Raw genomic sequence first — 20,986 nt, forward strand, 5'->3', positions numbered from 1 at the left:
CTATGTGGGGCACTATATGGGGGTTTGGATACTATGTGGGGCACTATATGGGGGTTTGGATACTATGTGGGGCACTATATGGGGGATTGGCTACTATGTGGGCACTATATGGGGCATTGGATACTATGTAGGGCACTATACGGGGGGATTGGATACTATGTGGGGCACTATATGGGGGTTTGGATACTATGTGGGGCACTATATGGGGGTTTGGATACTATGTGGGGCACTATATGGGGGATTGGATACTATGTGGGGCACTATATGGGGGTTTGGATACTATGTGGGGCACTATACGGGGGGATTGGATACTATGTGGGGCACTATATGGGGGCATAGGATACTATGTGGGGCACTATATGGGGGATTGGATAATATGTGGGCACTATATGGGGGCATTGGATACTATGTGGGGCACTATTGGGGGGATTGGATACTATGTGGGCACTATTGGGGGATTGGATACTATGTGGGCACTATTGGGGGGATTGGATACTATTTGGGCACTATTGGGGGGATTGGATACTATGTGGGGCACTATAATGGGCAACTGGATACTATGTGGGGCACTATTCAGTCAGCAGCATGTGATGACTGTAGGGGAGTGGCTATGGAGGGTTGCTATGGGGGCGTGGCTATGGAGGGTCGCTATGGGGGCGTGGCTATGGGGACCACGGCGCACATGTCCCTCTTTGCAAAAGTTGGAAGGTATGACCACAGGTAAGTACAAGTCCCCCCCCACCCACACACACACACACTTGCACTTTGAACAGATTTAAAGCTTTACTGTCTAATGTATTTGACGTGTTTCAGAAAGGTCACGCGGGAGGAGCAGTTGGGGGTCTCAGTGCTGAGATGTCTTGGATTGTTAGTTATATCTATGGAATGAGATTGGGAGACAGCCGGAGGGGGAAGCGCTCTGACACTCACTTCTCTTCTTTATAACCAACACCGTGACCGATCCGACAAATCACATAGAAATACAACAATCACCGACAAGTCACATAGAAATACAACAATCACCGACAAATCACATAGAATTACAACAATCACCGACAAATCACATAGAATTACAACAATCACCGACAAATCACATAGAATTACAACAATCACCGACAAATGACATCCAAAAGAATTATTTTAAGTACTGTCTGCAGGTGCTCAATGAAATATCGGTAAGCCGCAACTCTGACTCCAACTCCGACTCCAATGTTATCAGGTCCGCCTCCGCCTCCTTGATAAATGGCCGGTCAGATACCAGGGGAGATATCTATCACACCGGCTCAGCAGCTTCTCCCTATGACATAGCGTCATCCTCAGCACCCCGAGCACAATAGGGACATAGCGTCATCCTCAGCACCCCGTGCACAATAGGGACATAGTGTCATCCTCAGCACCCCGAGCACAATAGGGACATAGTGTCATCCTCAGCGCCCCGTGCACAATAGGGACATAGTGTCATCCTCAGCGCCCCGTGCACAATAGGGACATAGTGTCATCCTCAGCACCCCGAGCACAATAGAGACATAGTGTCATCCTCAGCACCCCGAGCACAATAGGGACATAGGGCCACATGTATCATCCAGCGAACGGATGATTTTCGGCGGAAAGTGCCGATTTGCGTATTTTTTTATACGCAAATGGCCGATTTGCGAATAAAATATTCGCAAATCGCCACTTTCTGCCGAGTACGCCAGGGGGGAGGAAAGGGGGCGTGTAATGGGCGGAACGGAGGGCGCGGAATCAGAGTCCGCGCGATTTACCATCCGTTCCGCCCAAATATACGCCGAAAACCTACTCCAGTCCTCAGCTGGCGTAGGTTTTCGGCGGTGCGCACCGGCGCGCACGGGATTTATGTAGAGGCAGTCCGCCTCTACATAAATCTCCGTAGCGCCGGAGCTGGGGGGGCATTTATAAGTCCGGCGTAAAAAACGCCGGACTTCATAAATGTCCCCCATAGTGTCATCCTCAGCACCCCGTGCATAATAGAGACAAAGAATTAAATGAAAAGAATTATGCCAGCGACACAACGCATTTCCAGACCGGTCTTATCAAGTGATTAGACACTTGATAAAAGAGACAGGAGCGGTATCGAAATGCGTTAGACATAGCGTCACCGTCAGTGCCCCGTGCGCAATAGGGACATAGCGTCATCCTCAGCGCCCCGTGCACAATAGGCACATAGCGTCATCATCAGCACCCCGTGCACAATAGGGACATAGCGTCATCCTCAGCGCCCCGTGCGCAACAGGGACATAGTGTCATCCTCAGCACCCCGAGCACAATAGGGACATAGTGTCATCCTCAGCGCCCCGTGCACAATAGGGACATAGTGTCATCCTCAGCGCCCCGTGCACAATAGGGACATAGTGTCATCCTCAGCGCCCCGTGCACAATAGAGACATAGTGTCATCCTCAGCACCCCGTGCACAATAGGGACATAGTGTCATCATCAGCGCCCCGTGCACAATAGGGACATAGTGTCATCATCAGCGCCCCGTGCACAATAGGGACATAGTGTCATCATCAGCGCCCCGTGCACAATAGGGACATAGTGTCATCATCAGCGCCCCGTGCACAATAGGGACATAGTGTCATCCTCAGCGCCCCGTGCACAATAGAGACATAGTGTCATCCTCAGCACCCCGTGCACAATAGGGACATAGTGTCATCATCAGCGCCCCGTGCACAATAGGGACATAGTGTCATCCTCAGCGCCCCGTGCACAATAGGGACATAGTGTCATCCTCAGCGCCCCGTGCACAATAGGGACATAGTGTCATCCTCAGCGCCCCGTGCACAATAGGGACATAGTGTCATCCTCAGCGCCCCGTGCACAATAGGGATATAGTGTCATCCTCAGCGCCCCGTGCACAATAGGGACATAGTGTCATCCTCAGCGCCCCGTGCACAATAGGGACATAGTGTCATCCTCAGTGCCCCGTGCACAATAGGGACATAGTGTCATCCTCAGCGCCCCGTGCACAATAGAGACATAGCGTCATCCTCAGCGCCCCGTGCACAATAGGGACATAGCGTCATCCTCAGCGCCCCGTGCACAATAGGGACATAGCGTCATCCTCAGCGCCCCGTGCACAATAGGGACATAGCGTCATCCTCAGTGCCCCGTGCACAATAGGGACATAGTGTCATCCTCAGCGCCCCGTGCACAATAGGGACATAGTGTCATCCTCAGCGCCCCGTGCACAATAGGGACATAGTGTCATCCTCAGCGCCCCGTGCATAATAGAGACATAGTGTCATCCTCAGCACCCCGTGCATAATAGAGACATAGCGTCATCCTCAGCGCCCCGTGCACAATAGGGACATAGTGTCATCCTCAGCGCCCCGAGCACAATAGGGACATAGCAGGGGCGTAGCTAGGATTTATGGGGCCCCATAGCAAAAAACTGTACGGGGCCCCATGAATCCTGTAGCCCCCCCCCCCCCCCCCCCCCGCCAAACACAGACAATGACGCACATATACACACACACAGAGGCACCATTAACATATATACAGATACGCCACTGACATACACACATATATACGCTGTAATGTGATGACACTAGTGCAGATGTATACACCATGAGTAGACTGTATACAGGGAAATCATCTCAGTGTAATAAGAAATACTCAACTAGAAACAAAAGAAAATGCAGCAGATATTAGTGGTGGGTTCTTTTATTAGAGCCCAGCATTAATAGAAGCTGCTGCAGAACATCTTTGGGAGCAAACACACATATATATACCAGTGCTACAGACATTGCTGACATACACAAACATATAGCCACAGATACATACACATACTGACATATAAATATATACACAGATACATATACACACACACTGACATATACATATACCCAAAGATACATATATACACTCACTGACATATACATATACCCACAGACACATATATACACACACTGACATATACATATACCCAAAGATACATATATACACTCACTGACATATACATATACCCACAGACACATATATACACACACTGACATATACATATACCCACAGATACATATATACACACACTGACATATACATATACCCACAGATACATATATACACACACTGACATATACATATACCCACAGATACATATATACACACACTGACATATACATATACCCACAGATACATATATACACTCACTGACACACATACACAGCACTTACAGCTCCCAGGCTTCCCCCTCCTCCTCCTGTAGTCCGGGCTGATCTTCACATAGGTATTGAGGACCTTTGGGTCATGTGACCCAAAGGTCCTTCATCCCTCTCCTGTGCCGTCTGACAGGTCCTACTCCTCTGTTCAGCCCGCTCACCCGGCACTACAGTGAGGGGGCTGAACAGTGCAGTGGGGGTCCCTCTTCCTCTCTGGACCCCTGGGGGAGCGGGGTACCTACCATGAAGGCAGGGCAGGCTTCCTCGGGCCCCCTTCATGCAGGGGCCCCGTAGCAGTCGCCTTCCCTGCCTTCACTGTAGCTACGCCACTGGGACATAGTGTCATCCTCAGCGCCCCGTGCACAATAGAGACATAGTGTCATCCTCAGCGCCCCGTGCATAATAGAGACATAGTGTCATCCTCAGCGCCCCGTGCACAATAGGGACATAGTGTCATCCTCAGCGCCCCGTGCACAATAGAGACATAGTGTCATCCTCAGCACCCCGTGCACAACAGAGACATAGTGTCATCCTCAGCACCCCGTGCATAATAGAGACATAGTGTCATCCTCAGCGCCCCGTGCACAATAGGGACATAGTGTCATCCTCAGCGCCCCGTGCATAATAGAGACATAGTGTCATCCTCAGCACCCCGTGCACAACAGAGACATAGTGTCATCCTCAGCGCCCCGTGCACAATAGGGACATAGTGTCATCCTCAGCGCCCCGTGCATAATAGAGACATAGTGTCATCCTCAGCGCCCCGTGCACAACAGAGACATAGTGTCATCCTCAGCGCCCCGAGCATAATAGAGACATAGTGTCATCCTCAGCGCCCCATGCACAACAGAGACATAGTGTCATCCTCAGCGCCCCGTGCATAATAGAGACATAGTGTCATCCTCAGCGCCCCGTGCACAATAGGGACATAGTGTCATCCTCAGCGCCCCGTGCACAACAGAGACATAGTGTCATCATCAGCGCCCCGTGCATAATAGAGACATAGCGTCATCCTCAGCGCCCCGTGCATAATAGAGACATAGTGTCATCCTCAGCGCCCCGTGCACAACAGAGACATAGTGTCATCCTCAGCACCCCGTGCACAACAGAGACATAGTGTCATCCTCAGCGCCCCGTGCATAATAGAGACATAGTGTCATCCTCAGCGCCCCGTGCACAACAGAGACATAGTGTCATCCTCAGCGCCCCGTGCACAATAGGGACATAGTGTCATCCTCAGCGCCCCGTGCATAATAGAGACATAGTGTCATCCTCAGCGCCCCGTGCACAACAGAGACATAGTGTCATCCTCAGCGCCCCGTGCACAACAGAGACATAGTGTCATCCTCAGCGCCCCGTGCACAACAGAGACATAGTGTCATCCTCAGCGCCCCGTGCATAATAGAGACATAGTGTCATCCTCAGCGCCCCGTGCATAATAGAGACATAGTGTCATCCTCAGCGCCCCGTGCACAACAGAGACATAGTGTCATCCTCAGCGCCCCGTGCACAACAGAGACATAGTGTCATCCTCAGCGCCCCGTGCATAATAGAGACATAGTGTCATCCTCAGCGCCCCGTGCATAATAGAGACATAGTGTCATCCTCAGCGCCCCGTGCACAACAGAGACATAGTGTCATCCTCAGCGCCCCGTGCATAATAGAGACATAGTGTCATCCTCAGCGCCCCGTGCATAATAGAGACATAGTGTCATCCTCAGCGCCCCGTGCATAATAGGGACATAGTGTCATCCTCAGCGCCCCGTGCACAATAGGGACATAGTGTCATCCTCAGCGCCCCGTGCACAATAGGGAAATAGTGTCATCCTCAGCGCCCCGTGCACAATAGAGACATAGTGTCATCCTCAGCGCCCCGTGCATAATAGAGACATAGTGTCATCCTCAGCGCCCCGTGCATAATAGAGACATAGTGTCATCCTCAGCACCCCGTGCATAATAGGGACATAGCGTCATCCTCAGCGCCCCATGCATAATAGAGACATAGTGTCATCCTCAGCACCCCGTGCATAATAGGGACATAGTGTCATCCTCAGCGCCCCATGCATAATAGGGACATAGCGTCATCATCAGCGCCCCGTGCACAATAGGGACATAGTGTCATCCTCAGCGCCCCGTGCATAATAGGGACATAGCGTCATCATCAGCGCCCCTTGCACAATAGGGACATAGCATCATCCTCAGCGCCCCGTGCATAATAGGGACATAGTGTCATCATCAGCGCCCCGTGCACAATAGGGACATAGTGTCATCCTCAGCGCCCCGTGCACAATAGGGACATAGTGTCATGCTCAGCGCCCCGAGCACAATAGGGACATAGTGTCATCCTCAGCGCCCCGTGCACAATAGGGACATAGTGTCATCCTCAGCGCCCCGTGCACAATAGGGACATAGCGTCATCATCAGCGCCCCGTGCGCAATAGGGACATAGTGTCATCCTCAGCGCCCCGTGCACAATAGGGAGGTTGCATCCTCCTTATATTGCTAGCCCAGGAGTGGTGTATCTATAGTGTAGAGTCTGTATACTTCTGTATGTATACTATTATATGTATATTACTATATGTATAGTACTATATGCTTCTGTCCATGGTGAGACTAACAGTTCCTTCCATACTTGTTATTATCTATTCAGTCTCCTTCCCCCAGTTCTCAGCTGCTGCTTTCCGCTGAAGACTATAAAAATCTGTGTGTGAGCTTTTCTCTCTGTCTCCCCCTCCTCCCCCCTCCCTCCTGAGACAGCTGATGTACAACTCCCTGGCAGGCTTTATCTGCAACATCGTAGCTTTGTAATGCCAGGAGGATTAATCACAATGAATTCTTTAGCAACTTGAAATCAATTTAACCCTCTCAGTATTACAAAGGAGCTACAATGTTTCAGATACAGCCTGCCAGGGACTTGTTTACCTCCACTGTTTCAGAAGGAATGGAAGGAATTGTTAGTCTTACCATGGCCAGCAACATCTTAAAAGTTATGTCTGAGTGGAGTACCCCTTTAAGGCTGCCAGGCTTGTCATGCTATTCTAAGGGCCGCGATTCAAACGACGACTATTACAAAAGACCTGAAACCGTTTACCCATTGCTATTGCGTTCGTCACTACTGCGAACAACTGAACAAGTTCTTATTCAATGCAAACGATTTGCCAACGAGCAACGATAAAAATAGGTCCAGGTCTTATTAAACGATCAACGATTTCTTATTCGGTCGTTAGTCGTTCACTGCTATTCAACCGAACGATTATCGTTTAGATTCGAACGATTTAACGATAATCTGAACGATAATCGTCTGGTGGAAGAGGTCCCTAAGTGTCTACAATGATTAGGACTGTGTGGCATTGTGTGAAGGAACATTGAGATTAGTCACCTATTATCTGGTCTGTGATCGATTATTAAAGTGGAAGTTCACCAAAAACATTTTTCTTTCAAATACATTGGTGCCAGAAAGTGCAAGAGATTTGTAATTTACTTCTAATTAAAAATCTTCAGTCTTTCAGTACTTATCAGCTGCTGTATGTCCTGCAGGAAGTGGTGTATTCTCTCCAGTCTGATACAGTGTTCTCTGCTGCCACCTCTGTCCATGTCAGGAACTGTCCAGAGCAGGAGAGGTTTTCTATGGGGATTTGCTGCTGCTCTGGACAGTTCCTGACATGGACAGAGGTGGCAGCAGAGAGCACTGTGTCAGACTGGAGAGAATACGACACTTCCTGCAGGACATACAGCAGCTGATAAGTACTGGAAGACTGGTGGTTTTTAAATTAAAAATCTCTATAACTTTCTGACAGCGGCGGATTTGAAAGGAAAAATAATTCTTTGGTGAACAACCCCTTTAAGGGGAGAATGTAGGCGCTCCTCCATGTTGCGGTATGATTGTGGTCAGTGCTCCTCCATGTTGCTGTATTCAGTCAGCTCTCCTCCGTGTTGCTGTATGATTGCGGTCAGCTCTCCTCCGTGTTGCTGTATGATTGCGGTCAGCTCTCCTCCGTGTTGCTGTATGATTGCGGTCAGCTCTCCTCCATGTTGCGGTATGATTGCGGTCAGCTCTCCTCCATGTCACTGTATGATTGCGGTCAGCTCTCCTCCATGTTGCGGTATGATTGCGGTCAGCTCTCCTCCATGTTGCGGTATGATTGCGGTCAGGGTTCCTTAATGTTACGGTGTTATTGCGGTCAGCTCTCCTCCTTGTAGCTGTATGATTGCGGTCAGCTATCCTCCATGTTGCTGTGTGATTGCTGTCATCTCTCCTCCATGTTGCGGTATGATTGCGGTCAGCTCTCCTCCGTGTTGCTGTATAATTACGGTCAGCTCTCCTCCATGTCGCTGTATGATTGCGGTCAGCTCTCCTCCATGTCGCTGTATGATTGCGGTCAGCTCTCCTCCATGTCGCTGTATGATTGCGGTCAGCTCTCCTCCATGTTGCTGTATGATTGCGGTCAGCTCTCCTCCATGTTGCTGTATGATTGCGGTCAGCTCTCCTCCATGTCGCTGTATGATTGCGGTCAGCTCTCCTCCATGTTGCTGTATGATTGCGGTCAGCTCTCCTCCATGTTGCTGTATGATTGCGGTCAGCTCTCCTCCGTGTCGCTGTATTATTGCGGTCAGCTCTCCTCCGTGTTGCTGTATGATTGCGGTCAGCTCTCCTCCGTGTTGCGGTATGATTGCGGTCAGCTCTCCTCCATGTCGCTGTATGATTGCGGTCAGCTCTCCTCCGTGTCGCTGTATGATTGCGGTCAGCTCTCCTCCGTGTCGCTGTATGATTGCGGTCAGCTCTCCTCCGTGTTGCTGTATGATTGCGGTCAGCTCTCCTCCGTGTTGCTGTATGATTGCGGTCAGCTCTCCTCCGTGTCGCTGTATGATTGCGGTCAGCTCTCCTCCGTGTTGCTGTATGATTGCGGTCAGCTCTCCTCCGTGTTGCTGTATGATTGCGGTCAGCTCTCCTCCGTGTCGCTGTATGATTGCGGTCAGCTCTCCTCCGTGTTGCTGTATGATTGCGGTCAGCTCTCCTCCATGTTGCGGTATGATTGCGGTCAGCTCTCCTCCATGTCGCTGTATGATTGCGGTCAGCTCTCCTCCATGTTGCTGTATGATTGCGGTCAGCTCTCCTCCATGTTGCTGTATGATTGCGGTCAGCTCTCCTCCGTGTCGCTGTATGATTGCGGTCAGCTCTCCTCCGTGTCGCTGTATGATTGCGGTCAGCTCTCCTCCGTGTTGCTGTATGATTGCGGTCAGCTCTCCTCCGTGTCGCTGTATGATTGCGGTCAGCTCTCCTCCGTTTCGCTGTATGATTGCGGTCAGCTCTCCTCCGTGTCGCTGTATGATTGCGGTCAGCTCTCCTCCGTGTTGCTGTATGATTGCGGTCAGCTCTCCTCAGTGTTGCTGTATGATTGCGGTCAGCTCTCCTCCGTGTTGCTGTATGATTGCGGTCAGCTCTCCTCCGTGTCGCTGTATGATTGCGGTCAGCTCTCCTCCGTGTCGCTGTATGATTGCGGTCAGCTCTCCTCAGTGTTGCTGTATGATTGCGGTCAGCTCTCCTCCGTGTTGCTGTATGATTGCGGTCAGCTCTCCTCCGTGTTGCTGTATGATTGCGGTCAGCTCTCCTCCGTGTTGCTGTATGATTGCGGTCAGCTCTCCTCCGTGTTGCTGTATGATTGCGGTCAGCTCTCCTCCGTGTTGCTGTATGATTGCGGTCAGCTCTCCTCCGTGTTGCTGTATGATTGCGGTCAGCTCTCCTCCGTGTTGCTGTATGATTGCGGTCAGCTCTCCTCCGTGTTGCTGTATGATTGCGGTCAGCTCTCCTCCGTGTTGCTGTATGATTGCGGTCAGCTCTCCTCCGTGTTGCTGTATGATTGCGGTCATCCCCCTTGGCCCCTGGTTACAGATTCTATAGGAGATGATTCCTCTGTTTGACGTTTCGTGTAATCATACAGAACATTGTTATCTTTGTTGCTATAGGGAAAAAAATAAATGTAGGATTGTGTTTTGTCATCAGTCTGTATGAGGCCGGAAGCTTCCAGAGAAGAACCATGTCTGGGCGAGCAGTTAGCTACAACTTAAAGAGGGTCCGGCTATTTCTTTTTACAGTGACGCGCTCAGGACGGAATATAATGCGCAACCCCCCCCCCTCCTGCCGCCATTACACCGGGATTCAGCTCCTCCTCAAGGCGCCGGCACTCTCTTAGCCCATCACCCTCTCGGCCCATCACCCCCTCGGCCCATCACCCCCTCGGCCCATCACCCCCTCGGCCCATCACCCTCTCGGCCCATCACCCTCTCGGCCCATCACCCCCTCGGCCCATCACCCTCTCGGCCCATCACCCCCTCGGCCCATCACCCTCTCGGCCCATCACCCCCTCGGCCCATCACCCTCAGCACCCTGCCAATCTGCTTCTGGATTGCTCACTCGGCCGCCAGGTATATAACACATTGCACTGTAACAGGAGGCCACAAGAGGCCGTATACATTGGTTCCCTGCACTCGGGCACAGGTGAGTGATGCTATTGTGCACCTGCAGAGCGGGAAGAAAGAGGAGAGTCCAGAGGACGGACCAGAACGGAGAAATAGGAGTTGGAGTATAGACAAAAAAGGAAAACGTAACGTGCGTAATCCTCCTCTATCCACTTACACAAGCAGAAACGACTCCAGTGGCCAAACAATACATGAAGACTGACTTCAAAACTGATGAGTGCCGTGCAACGCTCGATGGTCTGGATGGATGGAGTGGAGGATGGCTGGTTGATGGACACCCCATATAAACACGGCTACGGCACCAACAAGGAGGAGGTGGAAAAATGTTTTGGGCTGGAATTACAGGGAGATTGTTGGCCCCTTTAGGATCCCCCAAGGGGTAAAGAGGAACGCCATAATGTATGTGGAGTTTCTCAAACTCAAAGAAAGTTTCGCATGAGGTGTCCCACCACTGGGGTTCCCTATATGACACCTGTCGCAAAAGCCTTTCACTCAAAGGTTAGGTGGTGATGAAGATATTTATTGGTTTCACCACCAGATGCCAGTGTTTTGTATGTGAGCCTGTATATATTGCACAGATGTAGTGAACACAGAGTTAATGTTTTCTTGTATTATGTGATCTTGTGGACCAATGGAGATACTTCTTTTCCTTCTACCTATCTCTATACTTCTTTCTTTGCACAGTCTCTTCTCCCCACCACTCACAGGGGCTCTTACATACCCTTGTAGGAAGTAGTCATTCGGGAGGAAGTGTAGCGTCAGTTTCCCTGATTCTCTCGGGAGAAAGACAAACAGAAACTGGCATCCCTGCTGAAGTTAGCCAGGGCCTGGCTCTGACAGGACCCCTGTGCGAAACAGTCCAGTAGTGTGGTCCAGAGTGTTAGTGAGTAAAGACACACGTGTATGGAGTAACCAGAGACACTCAGTATTCCTAACCTATTTATCCAAGTAACTATGCAGTGTTAGATCCCAAAAGGAGGGGCCAGAGGCGATGTCGGAGATCATCCCACGCCGTGCTGTGAACCTCTCTAGACAGTGCAGGGCAGTCTCCTAAGCCAGAGGAACTGACCCGGATAGAGCGAAGCAACCATACGAAGGTCTACTTACTCTATCTCGCAGCGCAGGTGACTCCGGATAATTTCGGACACTTAGCTACACTACACCCAGGTAACCAGGACTGGTTACCAACATGGTGCCACCATGGTAGGACGGGTACCACCACACTGTAGGGCAGAAGGGGGTTAAGCAACAATACAGTCGAAACACAGGCACAAGTTGTCATGAATATGCCTGTGCCAAACTCCGTGCGCCCCTTGGCTCGTGCTGCGCGGCTGAGATGGCGCTGATATTCAGTGTTTTGTATGTTTTGCATGTCCTGAACCTTGTCTGAACACTGGCCTATTCCCTCTGGGTTTGTTCAGCCACACCCGCTTTGCCTCCTGGCTACTCCGGAGTTAACTCTGATGCTGGTTAGCTAGTCTGACAGACGGTTCTCTCTGCCAGTCAGGTTGCTCTTGCCCCAGGTGTTCTGAGGAGATCAGGGGTCTGGTCCAATCAGCTCCTGCACTGGCCCTCTGGTCTCCTATATAGTGTCTGCCAGCCGGCCTCTCACTGACGGATATTGTGCGCGTCTCTGCCGGCCTCTCACTGCCGGATAATGAGCGCGTCTCTGCCGGCCTCTCACTGCCGGATATTGAGCGCGTCTCTGCCGGCCTCTCACTGCCGGATAATGAGCGCGTCTCTGCCGGCCTCTCACTGCCGGATATTGTGCGCGTCTCTGCCTGCCTCTCACTGCCGGATATTGTGCGCGTCTCTGCCTCTCACTGCCGGATATTGAGCTTGTCTCTGCCTGCCTCTCACTGCCGGATTTGAGCGCGTCTCTGCCGGCCTCTCACTGCCAGATATTGAGCGCGTCTCTGCCTGCCTCTCACTGCCGGATATTGTGCGCGTCTCTGCCTCTCACTGCCGGATATTGAGCGCGTCTCTGCCTGCCTCTCACTGCCGGATATTGTGCGCGTCTCTGCCGCCTCTCACTGCCGGATACTGAGCGCGTCTCTGCCTGCCGGATATTGGGCGTGTCTCTGCCTGCCGGATATTGTGCACGTCTCTGCCTGCCGGATATTGGGCGCGTCTCTGCCTGCCGGATATTGGGCGCGTCTCTGCCGGCCGGCCTCTCACTGCCGGATATTGGGCGCGTCTCTGCCGGCCTCTCACTGCCGGATATTGAGCGCGTCTCTGCCCGCCTCTCACTGCCGGATATTGTGCGCGTCTCTGCCTCTCACTGCCGGATATTGAGCTTGTCTCTGCCTGCCTCTCACTGCCGGATTTGAGCGCGTCTCTGCCTCTCACTGCCGGATATTGAGCGCGTCTCTGCCTGCCTCTCACTGCCGGATATTGTGCGCGTCTCTGCCTCTCACTGCCGGATATTGAGCGCGTCTCTGCCTGCCTCTCACTGCCGGATATTGTGCGCGTCTCTGCCGCCTCTCACTGCCGGATACTGAGCGCGTCTCTGCCTGCCGGATATTGGGCGTGTCTCTGCCTGCCGGATATTGTGCACGTCTCTGCCTGCCGGATATTGGGCGCGTCTCTGCCTGCCGGATATTGGGCGCGTCTCTGCCGGCCGGCCTCTCACTGCCGGATATTGGGCGCGTCTCTGCCGGCCTCTCACTGCCGGATATTGAGTGCGTCTCTGCCCGCCTCTCACTGCCGGATATTGAGCGCGTCTCTGCCTGCCTCTCACTGCCGGATATTGAGCGCGTCTCTGCCTGCCTCTCACTGCCGGATAATGAGCTTGTCTCTGCCGGCCTCTCACTGCCGGATAATGATCTAGTCTCTGCCGGCCTCTCACTGCCGGATAATGATCTAGTCTCTGCCGGCCTCTCACTGCCGGATAATGATCTAGTCTCTGCCGGCCTCTCACTGCTGGATATTGATCTAGTCTCTGCCGGCCTCTCACTGCTGGATAATGAGCTTGTCTCTGCCGGCCTCTCACTGCCGGATAATGAGCGTGTCTCTGCCGGCCTCTCACTGCCGGATATTGAGCGCGTCTCTGCCTGCCTCTCACTGCCGGATATTGAGCGCGTCTCTGCCTGCCTCTCACTGCTGGATAATGAGCGCGTCTCTGCCTGCCTCTCACTGCCGGATATTGAGCGCGTCTCTGCCGGACTCTCACTGCCGGATATTGAGCGCGTCTCTGCCTGCCTCTCACTGCCGGATAATGAGCGCATCTCTGCCGGCCTCTCACTGCCGGATAATGAGCGCGTCTCTGCCTGCCTCTCACTGCCGGATATTGAGCACGTCTCTGCCTGCCTCTCACTGCCGGATAATGAGCGCGTCTCTGCCTGCCTCTCACTGCCGGATATTGAGCTTGTGCGATGCCCTGGCCTCTGGGGGCCACTTCCGCAGTGTTGGTGTTATGAGCGTGCAATGACCGGGGCAGCTGCAGGGGTTATACTTGTCACGGTATAGGCCTGAGGGCGGCACAGCTGTAGGGCCGGTCTGTGGAATCTGCGGGTGATGATGGGCATGCGATTCTTCGCTGCACTTAGTCAGGGCACCAGTTAGTGGACACCAATGCCAGGGTTCAGTAACAGCGGTTTTATTATAGATGAGGTAACTAGTAGCAACAGTTCTCTCCGGATGCAACCGGGTATATAGCAGGCTTTGGCAAATAAAGCAGGAGTGGTGCTGCATAGGCTGTGAGAATACGTGCCGGATGATGGGAGTAGGAGTAGGAGAGAAATAGCGTTGCTGGGTGGATTAGCTTGAGAATAATACTTGCTGTGAATCCTTGCAGCGATGAGGAGAGATAACGGAATGACACCCAGATGAGAGAGAAGACTCCGGACACTTGAGCAGGCAGATACAGCCGAAGACTTGAATACAGCAGAGCACCTGATCCACACTTCTAGTGGTGAAGTGGGAGCTGCAGAGAAGAAGCCCAACTCCTCTGAGGCAGGAGAGAGACGACACACATCCTCCTTGCTTGGAAACAGGGGGAAGACTAACTTGTTAGGAGGAAGTGGGAGGTCACATGGTTGCTCCTGGCCAGAGCTAATCGGCCATTGGAGGAACCATGGTTACAGGTCACGTGATCAACAGCCTTGCATACCACTGTACAATGCAATAATACACAGGAACACATGAGAATACACATGAGAATACACATGACCAGAGAATACTAGGGGAAAACCAGCAGCAGTTGCAGTGCAAACACTTACCAGAACAGGCATTGACACAGCAATAGAAATGGCCATAATAGGAGTAGTAGTCTGCATGTTCTGGGACACTGCATACCTCCCTAGCAAATTTGAGCCGACCTCGGCGAATCTAGAAGGCAGCAAACATGAATAGACTGGACAATCAAACAACAGGAATGAATAATGAGAGTGAGTGTGAGGAGGTGTGTGTCTCCCACGCCCAAGGCACAGGTGAGAAGAGAGAGAGGATGAGAAACCCTAGTGGCAGGACTTCACCTAGAGGTGCCTAACGTACTCTGGCGACCAGGTAGCTAGTGCGTGAACCATCTGACGTGTAAGCCAGGACAACTTAACTGCTGGCGGGTGACCCTCCATATTCCAGCCAGTTAGACAGTAGGTTTTCTGTTAAATGTGTTACCCTACTGGAGGAGAACGTGAAGACCTGTGTACTACCTTGGCGTGTCTGAGTAGCGTCTTGGATACCTGGAAGAGAAAAGAACAAAATAATAAAAGCAAACAAACATGGGGGCCCCTTACATACCACTCAATCACACACACAAGCACTCCACAGGCCAAACACACGAAAAGATATCCAAGGTGCGATATGTATGGACAAGTGTGAAGGTCAGGTATGACTATGTGTGATAACTACTGTGTTGGGACAAGACAGAGGTAAACAAACACTGGAAACAAAAGGAAGGGAAACACAACAGACAACAAATACTGCGAGGTCTTGAGGAGAACTGGCTCACATGAATCTGAATGAAACCGGAGAGAAATCTGAATGAAAATCTGAGAAAAATCTGCATACAAACTGGCTCAACTAAATCTTTCCAGCTATAGATATGATAATAATACACAATACTGAGACTGGATGAGAAAATACACTCCTACATAAACTGGACTTTCTCTGAGGTATATATATATACTGACTTCTCTTACTCAGAGGAGGAGCTATCTGACTTAGACACTGGAGAATATACTGTTTTACAAAAGAGGCGCTCTACTCTGAGGCAATCTATGTAACTCTGTGCTTACTCAGAGGAGGAAATACAAAGACTTTGATAACACTGGAATACAATAGTAGAATAAGTGCAATAATGAAATAAGTGCAATAATACCCTGTGTGGAACACACAATCACAGGAAAGTGCATTAGGAAGGAATGGGTTAAGTGTCTCTGTTAGGTAGAGTCTCTTTTAGGCAATTAGAACATCGTCCATGTAAAAGGCTCTGGGACAGGCACTAGAGAACCTTTTGTTATGGTAAGTGTCCATCAGCTCATGGCTGGTTAGTACAGGGAACTTGGTCAGGAGGACCAGGCACGAACCTTGAACGTTGCAGGAACTGGAACAAAACAGTTAGATAACAAAAACAGTTTAAGGGCTCTGGTCTCTGTAGCGGATACTTAGCAGAAATGTCCTGGAGGACCCTGAGTAGGCTTCTTCTTTTTCTTCTTCCACGGATAGCGATAGCGTGAAGGGCCTGGAGCAGAAGCATCACTGGATGCCGTAGTGACTACAATGCTGGGCGTCACCGTGGTGATAGGAGAGATGATGGGGGCCACATGATAGGTGACGGTCGTGGTAGAAGAGGCAGCCTTAGCCACAGCAGTGGGGGCAGTAGAGGGGACTGCGGTAGTAGACGGGCCCGCTGTAGTGGAAGCTGCAGGAGTAGCGCTAGGCATAGCAGTGGCAGCTGTAGTGGCAGGCGACAGGGCAGCGAGGGCCTGCTGAATGTCCTCGATCAGCTGCATAATCTTAGGCCCCGGCCCGAGCATCCATTGCGGCAGGGGTGGCGAATCACGCCCTGGAGGTTGCCACAGACCCGGGGATATGAAGGCCTTAGCAGAGTTCTCCCCTTTAGGGCCAGGGACTGAGGACAGAGAAGTCGGTCCACTTACGATCAGGTCACCCTCCGGTGATGTGAACCTTGCGGTGGTGAAGGCAAACTCGGAGGCGCCGGAGCAATCGGGTCCCGGTGAAATGCTGGTCTCGGGTATGGGCCCCTCATTCTGATCAGCAGAGGCCGGGATGAAGGCCCGGCGAAGACTTCCGTCGTCCGACAGGGCAGCGGCTGGTGTTGCTGTAGGATGGGAGCGGTGCTAGCAGACAGGCAGGATTGCTCCCCGGCAGCTCCGGTATCACTGAAGCTGCGGCTGCAGGCAAACGTTTCTTGTCACGCTCTGGCCGGAACTTGTAGCAGGAAGGGGAGGAGCGCCAGGCTGGAGGATCAGGTTCCAGAATCTGCCCAGCAACAGTGACGTCATCCGGCCCAGGCAGCCAATCAGGAGCAGCCAATGGAAAGTCTATGGCGCCGGACGATTCCCGCGCTTTGGCAGCATGGCTGTTAACCCCCTCCTCACCGGGGTATGGCGCAGCCAGAAATTGAAGAAGACGGCGGCCATCTTGTGTACTGTTTAGGACCCGAAACACCTCAATCACCCCCATAGTAATCGGCAAAGTCTCTGGGGGGTAGCAGTACAGTTCTGGGGACACTGACAGTTGGCACAACACAGTCTGTATCCTGTTCGTGACGCCAAAAATGCGGTGCCCTGGCCCCTGGGGGCCACTTCCGCAGTGCTGGTGTTATGAGCGGGCAATGACCGGGGCAGCTGCAGGGGTTATACTTGTCACGGTATAGGCCTGAGGGCAGCACAGCTGTAGGGCCGGTCTGTGGAATCTGCGGGTGATGATGGGCATGCGATTCTTCGCTGCACTTAGTCAGGGCACCAGTTAGTGGACACCAATGCCAGGGTTCAGTAACAGCGGTTTTATTATAGATGAGGTAACTAGTAGCAACAGTCTCTCCGGATGCAACCGGGTATATAGCAGGCTTTGACAAATAAAGCAGGAGTGGTGCTGCATAGGCTGTGAGAATACGTGCCGGATGATGGGAGTAGGAGTAGGAGAGAAATAGCGTTGCTGGGTGGATTAGCTTGAGAATAATACTTGCTGTGAATCCTTGTAGCGATGAGGAGAGATAACGGAATGACACCCAGATGAGAGAGAAGACTCCGGTCACTTGAGCAGGCAGATACAGCCGAAGACTTGAATACAGCAGAGCACCTGATCCACACTTCTAGTGGTGAAGTGGGAGCTGCAGAGAAGAAGCCCAACTCCTCTGAGGCAGGAGAGGGACGACACACATCCTCCTTGCTTGGGAGCAGGGGGAAGACTAACTTGTCAGGAGGAAGTGGGAGGTCACATGGTTGCTCCTGGCCAGAGCTAGTCGGCCATTGGAGGAACCAGGGTTACAGGTCTCTGCCGGCCTCTCACTGCCGGATATTGAGCGCGTCTCTGCCTGCTTGTGTTTCTGCTATTATCTGTCTTTCTCTGACCCTTCTGCCTTGTGCTCTGACTATCCCTGCTTGCCGCCGGCCCCTGACCATATTGCCTGTTTATTGACCTTGCTTGTTGGATTGTGATTTCGTACTGTGCTGCCCGATTGTTGTGACCCGGACTGTCGACTATTCTTCATTGTGTTTTGTCTGTCTGTCTTGTCTTTGTGTCCCACCTAGCCAGTGCAGGGACTGCCGCCCAGTTGCTCGCCGCCATCTTAGGGCGGATTGTGGCAAGTAGGTAGGGACAGTGGGCGGGGCTGAGCTTAGGGCTCACTGTCTTGTCTTGTCCTGCTGTCCGGTTCCTGACACAAGTATCTCTCTCAAGTATTCTTATTTCTCAGAGCACATTACTACCCTGGGTTGGGACCCTCATGACAAACTCCTCTTTTCTTCTCTTCACTGCTCAACACTAAGCTACGCAAGCACCGCTATATCTACCGCTATTCTACCTCAGCATCTAAACTATCTCCCAACACAGATCCATTGAACACATCTGTACCCAAAAGAAGTTATCTGTTACCAGCGTATCCTGTATCCTAAGAGACTATCAGTAAAGCCATTTATTTTACTGGGACTCAGTGATCATTGCACCAGCACGTACACACACCTTGGGTTAACTTCCCCTTTCTTTGGGTGGCGGTACCGACAGTCCGGGTGGGTCATCTCCCCACTCCAGACCACTGTGACAGGAGCCCAAGGGACCCATCACAGCCCGGCAGGTCACCAACCATTTCAGGGGAATACAGCCAGCCACATCCTAAAAGCAGGTATACCATCCCACCTGTGTGCAGAACTAGCACTGACGTCACGACTGTACCACCACGGGCTGAGCTGTATCACAACCACCAGCACAACATCACCACATCGCACAGGGTGCCATCTCCCCTAAGGCTGGCCCTGGCCGACACTGTCTGAAGAATACTGATCTTCGAAGAGGCCGCGGGACGTCACATGACCACGGCCTATGAGCAGAGCAGAACGCCAACGACTGCTGGGATGAGTCAGCGCAGGGCGACAGCTTATTCTTATGGACGCCTTATGTTTGCAGCCACAACTTTGTATGGTAATATTTTATGTAATTCGAGTTGCTGACCCTGCGGCTGGTTGCCAGGTGGGCGTCCGTGCATCTGAAGGCCGTTGTTGTCCTGATATAGTTGTATCTTATTACATTGGGCTTTATCCCCCTCCCCGTAGACTCCTATAGCCACATTTATAGTGTTATAATAGTAATATAATAAAAACACACAACCACACAAGTCTGAGGACAGAAATCAGACCTCAAGGACTACAGCCGCGACAGAAAACCGATCTGCTGGAACCCCAAGAGAGATGAGCAGCAGAGAGTCCATTGTCTCCCATTGTGATGGATAATAAACGCAACAGACACGGAACGTCTCCAGAAACCAGAAGAGTTTCCTTATAATCATCCAACCCCGTAGTGTCCTGTGATGTGTTATGGCGAATGGTAATCTAGTGGGATATCGTGTAGCTGCCGCATCCTTACTGGGATATTACAGAATATGATGAATTCTCCTCGTCCAGAATGGAGAACACTGCCGCGGCGTCTGACGTGGAGCCTGGAGAACGCACACACGGCCCCTGAGAAAATTCCTGAATAAGTGTTACAAGCCTGGAAATCACCTGCATCTCATTACCAAGGTATGGAGGGATATGGAACCCAGAAGAAAGAGGCTGCAAATGCATGAGCCGAGGATTCAGGACGAGAACCAAAGCCAAGCTGGCGATAATTCCTGCCGATGGTGACGGACGATGATTCCTGCCGCGGAGATGGCCGATGATTCCTGCCGCGGAGATGGCCGATGATTCCTGCCACAGTTATGGCCGATGATTCCTGCCACAGAGATGGCCGATGATTCCTACCAGAGAGATGGCCGATGATTCCTGCCACAGTTATGGCCGATGATTCCTGCCACGGAGATGGCCGATGATTCCTGCCAGAGAGATGGCCGATGATTCCTACCAGAGAGATGGCCGATGATTCCTGCCACAGTTATGGCCGATGATTCCTGCCACAGTTATGGCCGATGATTCCTGCCACAGTTATGGCCGATGATTCCTGCCACAGAGATGGCCGATGATTCCTGCCACAGAGATGGCCGATGATTCCTGCCACAGAGATGGCCGATGATTCCTGCCACAGTTATGGCCGATGGTTCCTGCCACAGTTATGGCCGATGATTCCTGCCACGGAGATGGCCGATGATTCCTGCCACAGAGATGGCCGATGATTCCTGCCACAGTTATGGCCGATGATTCCTGCCACAGTTATGGACGATGATTCCTGCCACAGAGATGGCCGATGATTCCTGCCACAGTTATGGCCGATGATTCCTGCCACAGAGATGGCCGATGATTCCTGCCACAGAGATGGCCGATGATTCCTGCCACAGTTATGGCCGATGATTCCTGCCACGGAGATGGCCGATGATTCCTGCCACAGAGATGGCCGATGATTCCTGCCACAGTTATGGCCGGTGATTCCTGCCACAGTTATGGCCGATGATTCCTGCCGCGGAGATGGCCGATGATTCCTGCCACAGAGATGGCCGATGATTCCTGCCACAGAGATGGCCGATGATTCCTGCCACAGAGATGGCCAATGATTCCTGCCACAGTTATGGCCGATGATTCCTGCCACAGTTATGGCCGATGATTCCTGCCACGGAGATGGCCGATGATTCCTGCCACAGTTATGACGGTGATTCCTGCCACAGAGATGGCCGATGATTCCTGCCACAGTTATGGCCGATGATTCCTGCCACAGTTATGGC

The sequence above is a fragment of the Dendropsophus ebraccatus genome, chromosome 3 (assembly GCF_027789765.1).
Source record: "Dendropsophus ebraccatus isolate aDenEbr1 chromosome 3, aDenEbr1.pat, whole genome shotgun sequence".
NCBI lineage: Eukaryota > Metazoa > Chordata > Amphibia > Anura > Hylidae > Dendropsophus > Dendropsophus ebraccatus.